At 35.4% G+C, this 11,747-nt stretch overlaps 1 protein-coding gene across 2 annotated transcripts in view; it reads left to right on the forward strand.

Annotated features, from left to right (window-relative positions):
• Positions 1 to 11,747, forward strand: part of CCSER1 (coiled-coil serine rich protein 1) — a 1,463,256-nt gene that overhangs the window by 160,845 nt on the left and 1,290,664 nt on the right. The window lies entirely within an intron of this gene.

Genomic DNA, 11,747 nt, shown 5'->3' on the forward strand with positions numbered 1-11,747 from the left:
CAGTGTTGAAAATATAGGTTCATGAAAAATACAAAGTCTTTATATTAATGTAGGGATTCTTAGCACTTCGGGAGGTCTCATTTATTTAAATGCTTGGTGTTAAATATAAAATATTTCATTAGATTAATAAACACTCAATTGATTTTTGTATATGTCACATTTGTTCAAATTATTTTTATAAAAATCATTTCCTACATGTTCATTCTGTTTCAGAGGCAGCTATTATTATTAATTTTTTATACCTTTGGAATTAAACACATTTATATTCCTATATTCTTTAGCATTATGAAATTTTGATAGACCATATATTTTTATACACATTCAAATTGAATTTTGTAAGTTTTAACTATAAAAGCATCAGTAATTCATGAATTCATTTTCATTGTTTAAACTTCACAATACATGTTACATTAATGCCCCATTGATGATACCCACCAATACAGAGGTACTCTTCAGGGATAATTCTGGTTCACACTTTGAAGTACATCCTTCCAGATTTTTTCCTATGCATTTACATACATATGAATCTGCTGCTGCTGCTAAGTCGCTTCAGTCGTGTCCAACTCTGTGCGATCCCGTAGACAGCAGCCCACCAGGCTCCCCCATCCCTGGGATTCTCCAGGCAAGAACACTGGAGTGGGTTGCCATTTCCTTCTCCAATGCATGAAAGTGAAAAGTGAAAGGGAAGTCGCTCAGTCGTGTCCGACTTTTAGCGACCCCATGGCCTGCAGCCCACGAGGCTCCTCCGTCCATAGGATTTTCCAGGCAAGAGTACTGGAGTGGGTTGCCATTGCCTTCTCCGACATATGAATCTATAGAATACTGATTGGCTAGAAGTTTTCATAATATATTTGTTATTTACATAAAATGTATATCAGTTCAGTTCAGTCGCTCAGTCGTGTCCGACTCTTTGCGACCCCATGAATCGCAGCACGCCAGGCCTCCCTGTCCATCACCAACTCCTGGAGTTCAGTCAGACTCATGTCCATCAAGTCAGTGATGCCATCCAGCCATCTCATCCTCTGTCGTCCCCTTCTCCTCCTGTCCCCAATCCCTCCCAGCATCAGAGTCTTTTCCAATGAGTCAACTCTTCGCATGAGGTGGCCCAGAGTACTGGAGTTTCAGCTTTAGCATCATTCCTTCCAAAGAAATCCCAGGGCTGATCTCCTTCAGAATGGACTGGTTGGATCTCCTTGCAATCTAAGGGACTCTCAAGAGTCTTCTCCAACACCATAGTTCAAAAGCATCAATTCTTTGGCGCTCAGCTTTCTTCACAGTCCAACTCTCACATCCATACATGACCAGAGGAAAAACCATAGCCTTGACTAGACGAACCTTTGTTGGCAAAGTAATGTCTCTGCTTTTGAATATGCTATCTAGGTTGGACATAACTTTCCTTCCAAGGTGTAAGCGTCTTCTAATTTCATGGCTGCAGTCACCATCTGCAGTGATTTTGGAGCCCCCAAAAATAAAGTCTGACATTATTTCCACTGTTTCCCCATCTATTTCCCATGAAGTGATGGGACCAGAAGCCATGATATTCGTTTTCTGAATGTTGAGCTTTAAAACAACTTTTTCACTCTCCTCTTTTATTTTTATCAAGAGGCTTTTTAGTTCCTCTTCACTTTCTGCCATAAGGGTGGTGTCATCTGCATATCTGATTCCTTAAATCCATTTCTCACTTCCACTATATAACCTTTAAGGGATTTGATTTAGGTCATAACTGAATGGTCTAGTGGTTTTCCCTGCTTTCTTCAATTTAAGTCTGAATTTGGTAATAAGGAGTTCATGATCTGAGCCACAGTCAGCTCTTGGTCTTGTTTTTGCTGACTGTATAGAGCTTCTCCATCTTTGGCTGCAAAGAATATAATCAATCTGATTTTGGTGTTGGCCATCTGGTGATGTCCATGTGTAGAGTCTTCTCTTGTGTTGTTGGAAGAGGGTGTTTGCTATGACCAGTGCATTTTTTTGGCAAAACTCTATTAGTCTTTGCCCTGCTTCATTCCGTATTCCAAGGCCAAATTTGCCTGTTACTCCAGGTGTTTCTTGACTTCCTACTTTTGCATTCCAAATAGCATATCACTTAAGTTCTTGATTTTTTAAATTAAATACCTTGGGAGTTTTTTTTATCAGGTCATATCTTTTACCTTATAGGTTTAGCTCTTGTCTATTATACTGTGGAGTAGATAATACCATATATTATTTTTTAAGTCTATTACTGGACATTTATATTATTTTTAACTATTATAAATGCATATTGAATGTTTATATACATGTTTTCTTATGTTTCTTTGTGCAGATATGTGAGTATTATTCTTGAGTAAATGCTACAAAGTGAAATTCCTTAATTTGGTATTTTGATACATAATTTTCTAAAATGATCTTCATTTGGACTCTAAAACTGTCTATAAGTACTACTTCTTTCATTCAAATTTTATATTATTTAGTATTGAAATGTTATGGGTGAAAAATATCTGTGAAAAGTATCTGTGGTTTTCTTGATTAGTAATGGAGTTGAATACCTCTTCATATGTTGATCAGTGCTTTGTGTTTCCATGCACTTCCTTGCAATTCCTCTCTATATCATTTGCTACCTTTTTTTCCTAGGTGTTGTCTGTGTCTTACTGGCTTGTAGGAGCTCATTCTATATTCTCTAATTACGAATGAGTTTGAATATGTTTTTATATGTATTTTTATATTGAATATATATATATGTATGTAATTTCTATTTTTTCTGGGATTACATGTTCATATTTTGTGCCCATTTATTTTTCTGTTTGAATTGTCTTTTTCTTATTGGTTTATAAGAATTCTTTATATATTCAGATAACAATTCTTTACCTGTTTTATATGTTTCAAATATTTTCCCCAGTCCTTAGAAGGTTCTACAGTTGGTTGACTGGCATGGGATACAAAAGGCCTGCCACTGTGTCAGGGTGTCAGTAAGTGTTCCAGATTTCATGCGATTCATCTCAAGCTAGATGCCATTCTCAGCCACATCCTTGATTAGCTTTACCCCTGACCTCTCATGCTTTCTTTCCTTACCTTCTGCTGAGAGTAATTCTCTAGTGAAGTACTTGAACAAGAATTCCTTACTTAGGCTCTGCTTCTAGGAAACCTAATCTAGGAGATTGTAAGTAATTTTTTCCCAAAATAATATTTTTTTTTTGTCTTACATTCTCCAATGTAGAAATAAGAAGTAATAAAATTTTCTTTATTAACAAGCATATATACTTTCACATGTTTGGTGTCCTCTTTAAAGCTGCATGTTTATTATGACATTGTCATCACTCAGCAAATTTATCAAGTTCAGTTTTAGAGAATCACGTTCACAATCTGAGGTAGTCTTTGAAAATTCATAATATTGTGGATTATTTGCTTAAGGCTAGATTATCTTGTTGAAAATGAAAAAAATAATACTGAATAATTGAACTCAATTATGTGTGTGTATGTGTATGTGTGTATTAATTCCAAGCTGCAAGCCCATTGACATATGGATATTCTGGCCTCTAACTTTCCTTTCTGTCTTAACTAGAAATGAGAATATTTGTCTATGGGTAGACAGAATTAGACCTTCCAGCTGAGAGAGGTTGGGGAGATTTTAAGCTAAATTAAAATATATTTGACTGTGAAATAACATATGTATGGTTAATTTTTCTTGATAATTTATAGTTATTAAACATTTATCATGTCCTAGACCCTGTTCTAAGTGCTTTTTTGGTGTTACTTATTAGATTATCACAAAATCTTTAGGACAATGAAGCCTCAGGGAGTTTAAATAACTTTTAAAATCATTCTAAAGTCCCACAGCTCTTGTATGTAGTGCTGAATTCAGATTGAGATATTCTTGCATGAGAGTCTGCTTTCTTAACAGTACACATTCATTGTGTATAAATCCCAGAACATAAACTGTAGCATTAAGTATCAATATAGGCTCATTATTTACTTACGCCTGGATCATTTGTAGATATGACTTAGAGTTTTTTTCTTCTTTCACTATTAAATTCTGTCTAATCTCTGGTCAATATCTATTCTTTCTCTGTATGTTTCTCTTCTCTCTCTGTTGTCTGTTCTGGTCAATGAAGAATTAAGATTATATCTGGCTAGGTTTCAAGATAAAGTGTCTTTCTAAATATGTATTATGATTCCTGTCCTACTATTAATTCAGACAAGGAACACATTTGCTTCCCTAAATCCTGCTAGAATAATCTCTTTGAAATGTATTCTCCTTCAATATTGTAACGGTTTCTATTATTATGCAGTTGAGCACCTAGGATATTGATTTATTGATTTATAGGTCCAATCAGGGGCAGTCTATCTCTGCTCACATGCTATTTTTAGGGTCAAATCATTTTGATATAAACAAGCATTTCTAATGTAAGCAATTGCTTGTTTGTGTCATTTTTCTTTTTTATTGATGAAAATAACTTACTGCTGTATTCAAGTGGCTAAATTATAAGCAAATTTAATAAATCTCTAATTAAAGATATTCAGTCAATTATACCGTTTCTAATTCTTGCTATCTTTGGCTGACATTCTCATTCTCTTCTCTGTGACCAGTCAAATAACCCATTTGGTTCTGATCACTCATCCTTTCAATGTATCTTGTATTGTTTTCACCATCCCTGCTGGTTGCAGTGGCCCTTGTCCATGTGTATGAGGATTTACGTGTTATAGAAACCTGCATTAGTTCACCATTCATTAAAAAAAATAATAATTAAACATTTTAGAACTACATTTAAAAATTGATTACACCATAGTTAAAGTAAAATTAGGAGTATAAGATTAACAGATATATACTACTATATATAAAATAGATAAAGACTTACTATAAAACATAGGGAATAATATTCAGTATCTTGTAATAATTTAGTATCTTGTAATAATGTATACATAAATGTGAGTTTCTTTGCATTTCTTTGCTGTACACCTGAAACTAACACAATATTGCAAATCAACTCTACTTCAATTAAGGAAAAAAAGAGATTGAGATGTAAATTGCATGAACTTTGTAATAGAATCTGAACTGGAGGCCTTTCCAGCTAAGCCATAACACCTATTAGGCCTCATTTAAATGTGCACCAAAATAACATCATTAGATAAGATTTACTTGGAAATTTATTCAAGCTGTTGTATATTTAATTCTGGTGAAAATTGATGTGTCCTTTGATATATTTACATATGATTTGTTTCCTGTCATTATTTTCTTAATGTTGAAGTTTATTGCCTAGTGAGTATTTGACTTCTATGAATATTCTTTTTTGCCATTTTCACCATGTATCACTGATTTCTTTTCAGTGTGGTCATTTAGGCTCTACCTGGTTATTTTCTGATATCCTTTTTGAGAAAAGATAGAGCCGGGATCATACTTAACTTATGTAACATTCCCCATACACATTTCAAATATTTGTTTTATTTTAAAATTGTAATAAAAATGTGTACTTTAGAAAGGTGTATCACAAGGGGTAAGAATACTGACCTCAGTTTATACACTTCCCCCTGGATTTTTAGATGGTTTTTTTAAATTGAGTCATCAGGGAAGATTTTGATAAATAGCTCATTCTCATAATTACTCTGTGTGCTGTACTGTCATGTACCACTTGCTTGGATGCATTTCATTAAAAAAAGGAAGTCCAAATTTACTCTGTACCAAGCAGAGTGTTATATGTTTTTCTGTTGTTATACCTTCCATCCTTGAAGATGAATTACTATGCAATAATTATTATCTGTGTTCTAGTTCTCACTACTAGTAAGTGGCAGACCTTGCATTAGAAACCCATTTTGTTATGCTGATCACATGTCTGTATAAAAGGTTCTTTGCTTGTGTAGTCTTGTTTTTGCAGTAATATACTACTAGTTTGGGAGAGAGAAAAAGGATACATAATACTATCTCAGATGTGGGACTTTGGGTCCCTTTATCATCTTTGGCTCATAGTTGAATAATATTAGGGCTGTCTAAATTCTAGGAAATAGAAAATTACAGGGAAAAAAAAGATGAAGTGTATTTTGTTCTATTTCTTTTACTTGCACAAATAGGTATACCTGTTTATGCATATAGCACCCAGGTTCCAAGGTGATAGCTGTGAAAACTTAGAAGGATATTTTATGTCTTTGGTTAATGCCTTTGGAATTATGGAAGAAAAGTATAATTTTTCAGCATATATTAATTTTTTAATGTATTTTGCTTTAACTCTAATTTTAAATAGGTAACATATTAATGATTTATATAACTTCTTGAAATGAAATTCACATCCTTCTAAACCATGCCAAATAAGAAATTTAGCCAGTTTATTTGGAATAGGTCAACCATGTAAGTTGTGCTCTATTAAGGGTAATGGTAGTATTTGCTAAGGTTGTAGAGATCACTGAATAAAGTACTTTCTGGGAGCTTTTTGTTAAATTGTGTGCTCAAGAACAAAGGATATTATTTCTTCAGTTGAGGTAGAACTGAGTTTCATACCATTTTTAATATAGTCAGTCTGCATTTTTAAGATGGTGTTTCTGTACATCAGGGTAACTTGTTTATTTAGACAGCATTAGAAGTATATTTAGAAGATAACCTTACATGAAGAATTTGTATTTTCAAAGAAAATATTTATGATAATAAAGGTCCTTGGACAATGAGCAGGTCTAATTCAACCTATATATTTTCTAAACCTGTTATGATTAAAGTGACTATGACTTCTAAGCTAAGACACATTAGATAAGAATTGAGAGAATACGTTTTGTCTGATTTGGAAATTTATAAAAGCATATGAAAATTGTGCAAGATTTGCTAAAGAATTAAAATAGTTATAATTGTAGTAAATTTATAGTAAAAATAAAATTACCATGTATTTGTCTTTGTTGTGTTTGTCTTTCATGAAAAGTCAAAGTTGATTTGATGATGTGTTATTCAGCTTATTAGCATTATTTTCAAATGTAAGCAAAATGTAGATCATTGATTTTACAGTTTGAAAGGCTTTCAAATTAATTCATGACTGAAAGTTGGAATTCAGCATAATTAAACTCAAAATGGTAGCATTTATTTTTGGTAGTGAGAGAGAAAATATGCTTGTTTATGTTTGAGATACTGGTGTCTTCAAGTTAAAATTTTGCTTTATGACATCTATTTACTCTGTAGGCATTGATTGTGTATTAGGCACTGGGGTCTTGAAGAAGAAGTGGCCTTTGCCATTAAGAAACCTAAGGTAAAATAGTAAAGTCAGATAAATAAGCAGATGCTTGCTACGAAAGTTAGACCTTGAGGATGGATTTAAGAGAAGTACTAAGTCCAAGATGAAAGACAGCATGAAAATGGGGGTCAGAGATGACATTCTGGGAGGGACCATGTTGTAGAAATAGAAATTTTCTACAACAATGGACATTGGAAGTAGATGGACCCACATCTGCTAATGTCTTGATGGTGAAAGTGAACAGAAAATGGCAAGTAGTAATCAGTGCAATTGGAGAATAAAATATGAGGACGAGAATAATGAATCTGGAGATACAGATAGCATCCAGACTTTAAAGAGTCTTTCTAAACAGTATGGATAATCCCAACTGTACAGATAGTTTTGTCTTTCTCCAGTTTAGCTGGAATGAAGAACTTCATTTAAGTGACTATCAGCAGATAAAGTGAAACATAAAAGATTTTTGTCTCTAATATATTTTATATCTACTCCATGTCATCCCATTCAATGTATAAATATCTCTGTATGTCTATGATGTTTTTACATAAAGAAATTAGTGTACATATATTCAGTTCAGTTCAGTTCAGTCACTCAGTCGTGTCTGACTCTTTGTGACCCCATGAATCGCAGCATGCCAGGCCTCCCTGTCCATCACCAACTCCCGGAGTTCACTCAAACTCATGTCCATCCAGTTGGTGATGCCATCCAGCCATCTCATCCTCTGTCGTCCCCTTCTCCTCCTGCCCCCAATCTCTCCCAGCATCAGAGTCTTTTCCAAGGAGTCAACTCTTCGCATGAGGTGGCCAAAGTACTGGAATTTCAGCTTCAGCATCAGTCCTTCCAAAGAACACCCAGGACTGATCCCCTTTAGAATGGACTGGTTGGATCTCCTTGCAGTCTCAAGAGTCTTCTCCAACACCACAGTTCAAAAGCATCAATTCTTTGGCGCTCAGCTTTCTTCACAGTCCAACTCTCACATCCATACATGACCACTGGAAAAACCATAGCCTTGACTAGATGAACCTTTGTTGGCAAAGTAATGTCTCTGCTTTTGAATATGCTATCTAGGTTGGTCATAACTTTCCTTCCAAGGAGTAAGCGTCTTTTAATTTCATGGCTGAAATCACCATCTGCAGTGATTTTGGAGCCCCCCAAAATAAAGTCTGACACTGTTTTCACTATTTCCCCATCTATTTCCCTTGAAGTGATGGGACCGGATGCCATGATCTTCGTTTTCTGAAGGTTGAGCTTTAAGCCAGCTTTTTCACTCTCCACTTTCATTTTCATCAAGAGGCTTTTTAGTTCTTCTTCACTTTCTGCCATAAGGGTGGTGTCATCTGCATATCTGAGGTTATTGATATTTCTCCCGGCAATCTTGATTCCAGCTTGTGCTTCTTCCAGCCCAGCGTTTGTCATGATGTACTCTGCATATAAGTTTAATAAGCAGGGTGACAATATACAGCCTTGATGTACTCCTTTTCCTATTTGGAGCCAGTCTGTTGTTCCATGTCCAGTTCTAACTGTTGCTTCCAGACCTGCATACAGGTTTCTCAAGAGGGAGGTCAGGTGGTCTGGTAATCCCATCTCTTGAAGAATTTTCCACAGTTTATTGTGATCCACACAGTCAAAGGCTTTGGCATAGTCAATAAAGCAGAAATAGATGTTTTTCTGGAACTCTCTTGCTTTTTCGATGATCCAGCAGATGTTGGCAATTTGATCTCTGGTTCCTCTGCCTTTTCTAAAACCAGCTTGAACATCTGGAAGTTCACGGTTCACATATTGCTGAAGCCTGGCTTGGAGAATTTTGAGCATTAATTTACTAGCGTGTGAGATGAGTGCAACTGTGTGGTAGCTTGAGCATTCTTTGGCATTGCCTTTCTTTGGAATAGGAATGAAAACTGACCTTTTCCAGTCCTGTGGCCACTGCTGAGTTTTCCAAATTTGCTGGCATATTGAGTGCAACACTTTCACAGCATCATCTTCCAGGACTTGAAGTAGCTCAACTGGAATTCCATCACCTCCACTAGCTTTGTTCATAGTGGTGCTTTCTAAGGCCCACTTGACTTCACATTCCAGGATGTCTGGCTCTAGGTCAGTGATCACACCATCGTGATTATCTTGGTTGTGAAGAGATTTTTTGTACAGTTCTTCTGGGTATTCTTGCCACCTCTTCTTAATATCTTCTGCTTCTGTTAGGTCCATACCATTTCTGTCCTTTATCGAGCCCATCTTTGCTTGAAATGTTCCCTTGATATCTCTAATTTTCTTGAGGAGATCTCTAGTCTTTCCCATTCTGTTGTTTTCCTCTATTTCTTTGCATTGATCACTGAGGAAGGCTTTCTTATCTCTCCTTGCTATTCTTTGGAACTCTGCATTCAGATGCTTATATCTTTCTTTTTCTCCTTTGCTTTTCGCCTCTCTTCTTTTCACAGCTATTTGTAAGGCCTCCTCAGACAGCCATTTTGCTTTTTTGCATTTCTTTTTCTTAGGGATGGTCTTGATCCCTGTCTCCTATACAATGTTATGAACCTCCATCCATAGTTCATCAGGCACTCTATCTATCAGGTCTAGTCTCTTAAATCTATTTCCCACTTCCACTATATAATCATAAGGGATTTGATTTAGGTCAGACCTAAATGGTCTAGTGGTTTTCCCTACTTTCTTCAATTTAAGTCTGAATTTGGCAATAAGGAGTTCATGATCTGAGCCACAGTCAGCTCCTGGTCTTGTTTTTGTTGACTGTATAGAGCTTCTCCATCTTTGGCTGCAAAGAATATAGTCAATATTTATATTAATAGTAGATCTATTAGTAGCATATATATATAGTAAATGGAAGTCTGGTTATTTTCATTAAGGGTTTAGAAAGAGGTGTATTTGTTGTAATTCTTTTTTTCTGAAAGTTTTTCATTATTATATAAATCATTTGAATACTTGCCTAAGAGATATGGTATTTATTCACTCTTTTAATTGCTGATAGAGCTGCAAGAATTATTGAAAAGAGATTAAGAAACATTTTAATATATATGAATTCTGAATATATTTGAGACATAATGGTAAATATCTTGACATTAAAGCATTGAAATCCCTAGGTTCACCACCAGCTGCAAATCGTTATGGCTGATAATGCTCTAATTAGAGCAAAGTTATTCACTGGGCATTGAATGGAAATAAATCTTGCATATAAATAAAAAAACACAGCTGAGAATGGTATTCATTACATCATTATTAACTGTGAAAATGTAAGAAAATTATATTATTTTTGCGTCCATTTCAGAATATATAAGCTGAGAGGAAAATGAGATAGTTTTAATTTGTTGAAGATCTCGCAAATGAAAATGTCTTTGTATTTTAAACTTTCTTCAGTCAAAGTCCTGCAAGAATACTTAAATGTTTTAGAAGCAGTTTGCACATAGTTTGAGTTAAATTCACATTTAGTGAGTGCAGTTAAAGACCATCTGATAAAAATCATGGAGGGCAAATTGATTTTATATAATTTAGAACAAGATATCAGAGAGGCGATGGCACCCCACTCCAGTACTCTTGCCTGGAAAATCCCATGGATGGAGGAGCCTGGTAGGCTGCAGTCCACGGGGTCGCGAAGAGTCTGACATGACTGAGCGACTTCACTTTCACTTTTCACTTCCATGCATTGGAGAAGGAAATGGCAACCCACTCCAGTGTTCTTGCCTGGAGAATCCCAAAGACGGGGGAGCCTGGTGGGCTGCCGTCTATGGGGTCGCACAGAGTCGGACACGACTGAATCAACGTAGCAGCAGCAGCAGCAGAACAAGATATCAAGTATTTAAGAATGCATATCTGACAGAGAACATATTTTCTGTTTTTTTCATACTCTTCTTCAAGGCCATGAAAGTGTATACTTGATCAGTTCCATATCTGTAAGGATGATAAAGTGGAGGGCTTGTCATTTTATGTAGTATTTGTTATTTGTTAGTTTTGGTTGCAATAAACAGCAAAGTGAAACAATATGATTCAAATTGACAAAGCGGGGGTGTGCACATTATCGTTAAGGAATTAACTGAAATTCAGAATCACAGCAAAACAAAACAAAGTAGAAACCAAATAATGTCACATTATGAAAGGGAAAGAAAAATAGTAGTGAAGAAAAATAGTAGTCACTGTAAGGGAAAGATCTACCATACAACTTGGAATTTCTGAATAGGGACATATGGGCCTTCTGCAGCATAAGCTCTTGGCTTTTTACTTTCATGAAAGCAGTGTATATCATGCTGATTATGAACTGACCCTGTGGTTAGAGACGGCTTCGCTTTCTAGTTCTGCTTTGAGTGATGTAGGCAATTTACCTTTCAGTAGTAAAGTGACCAGAGTAAGAGCTACTTCTCTAGTTATAAGCATTAAAAAAAGATAATCTATTTCAAGTATTTGGTGCATGACAGTTAATAAACTGCAGTGGCCACCTTTTCTTCCTCTTCTTTCTTGTCTTCATCATCAGTACTCTGACATTACTCTTGTTTATACATTTTCTGAGTTTCTACTTTTCTCTGTATGTAGGCTCACTCAGCATTACCAGTTGAATTAACTTTCAAAAATTCATCT

This window comes from Bubalus kerabau, chromosome 7 (assembly GCF_029407905.1).
Source record: "Bubalus kerabau isolate K-KA32 ecotype Philippines breed swamp buffalo chromosome 7, PCC_UOA_SB_1v2, whole genome shotgun sequence".
NCBI lineage: Eukaryota > Metazoa > Chordata > Mammalia > Artiodactyla > Bovidae > Bubalus > Bubalus kerabau.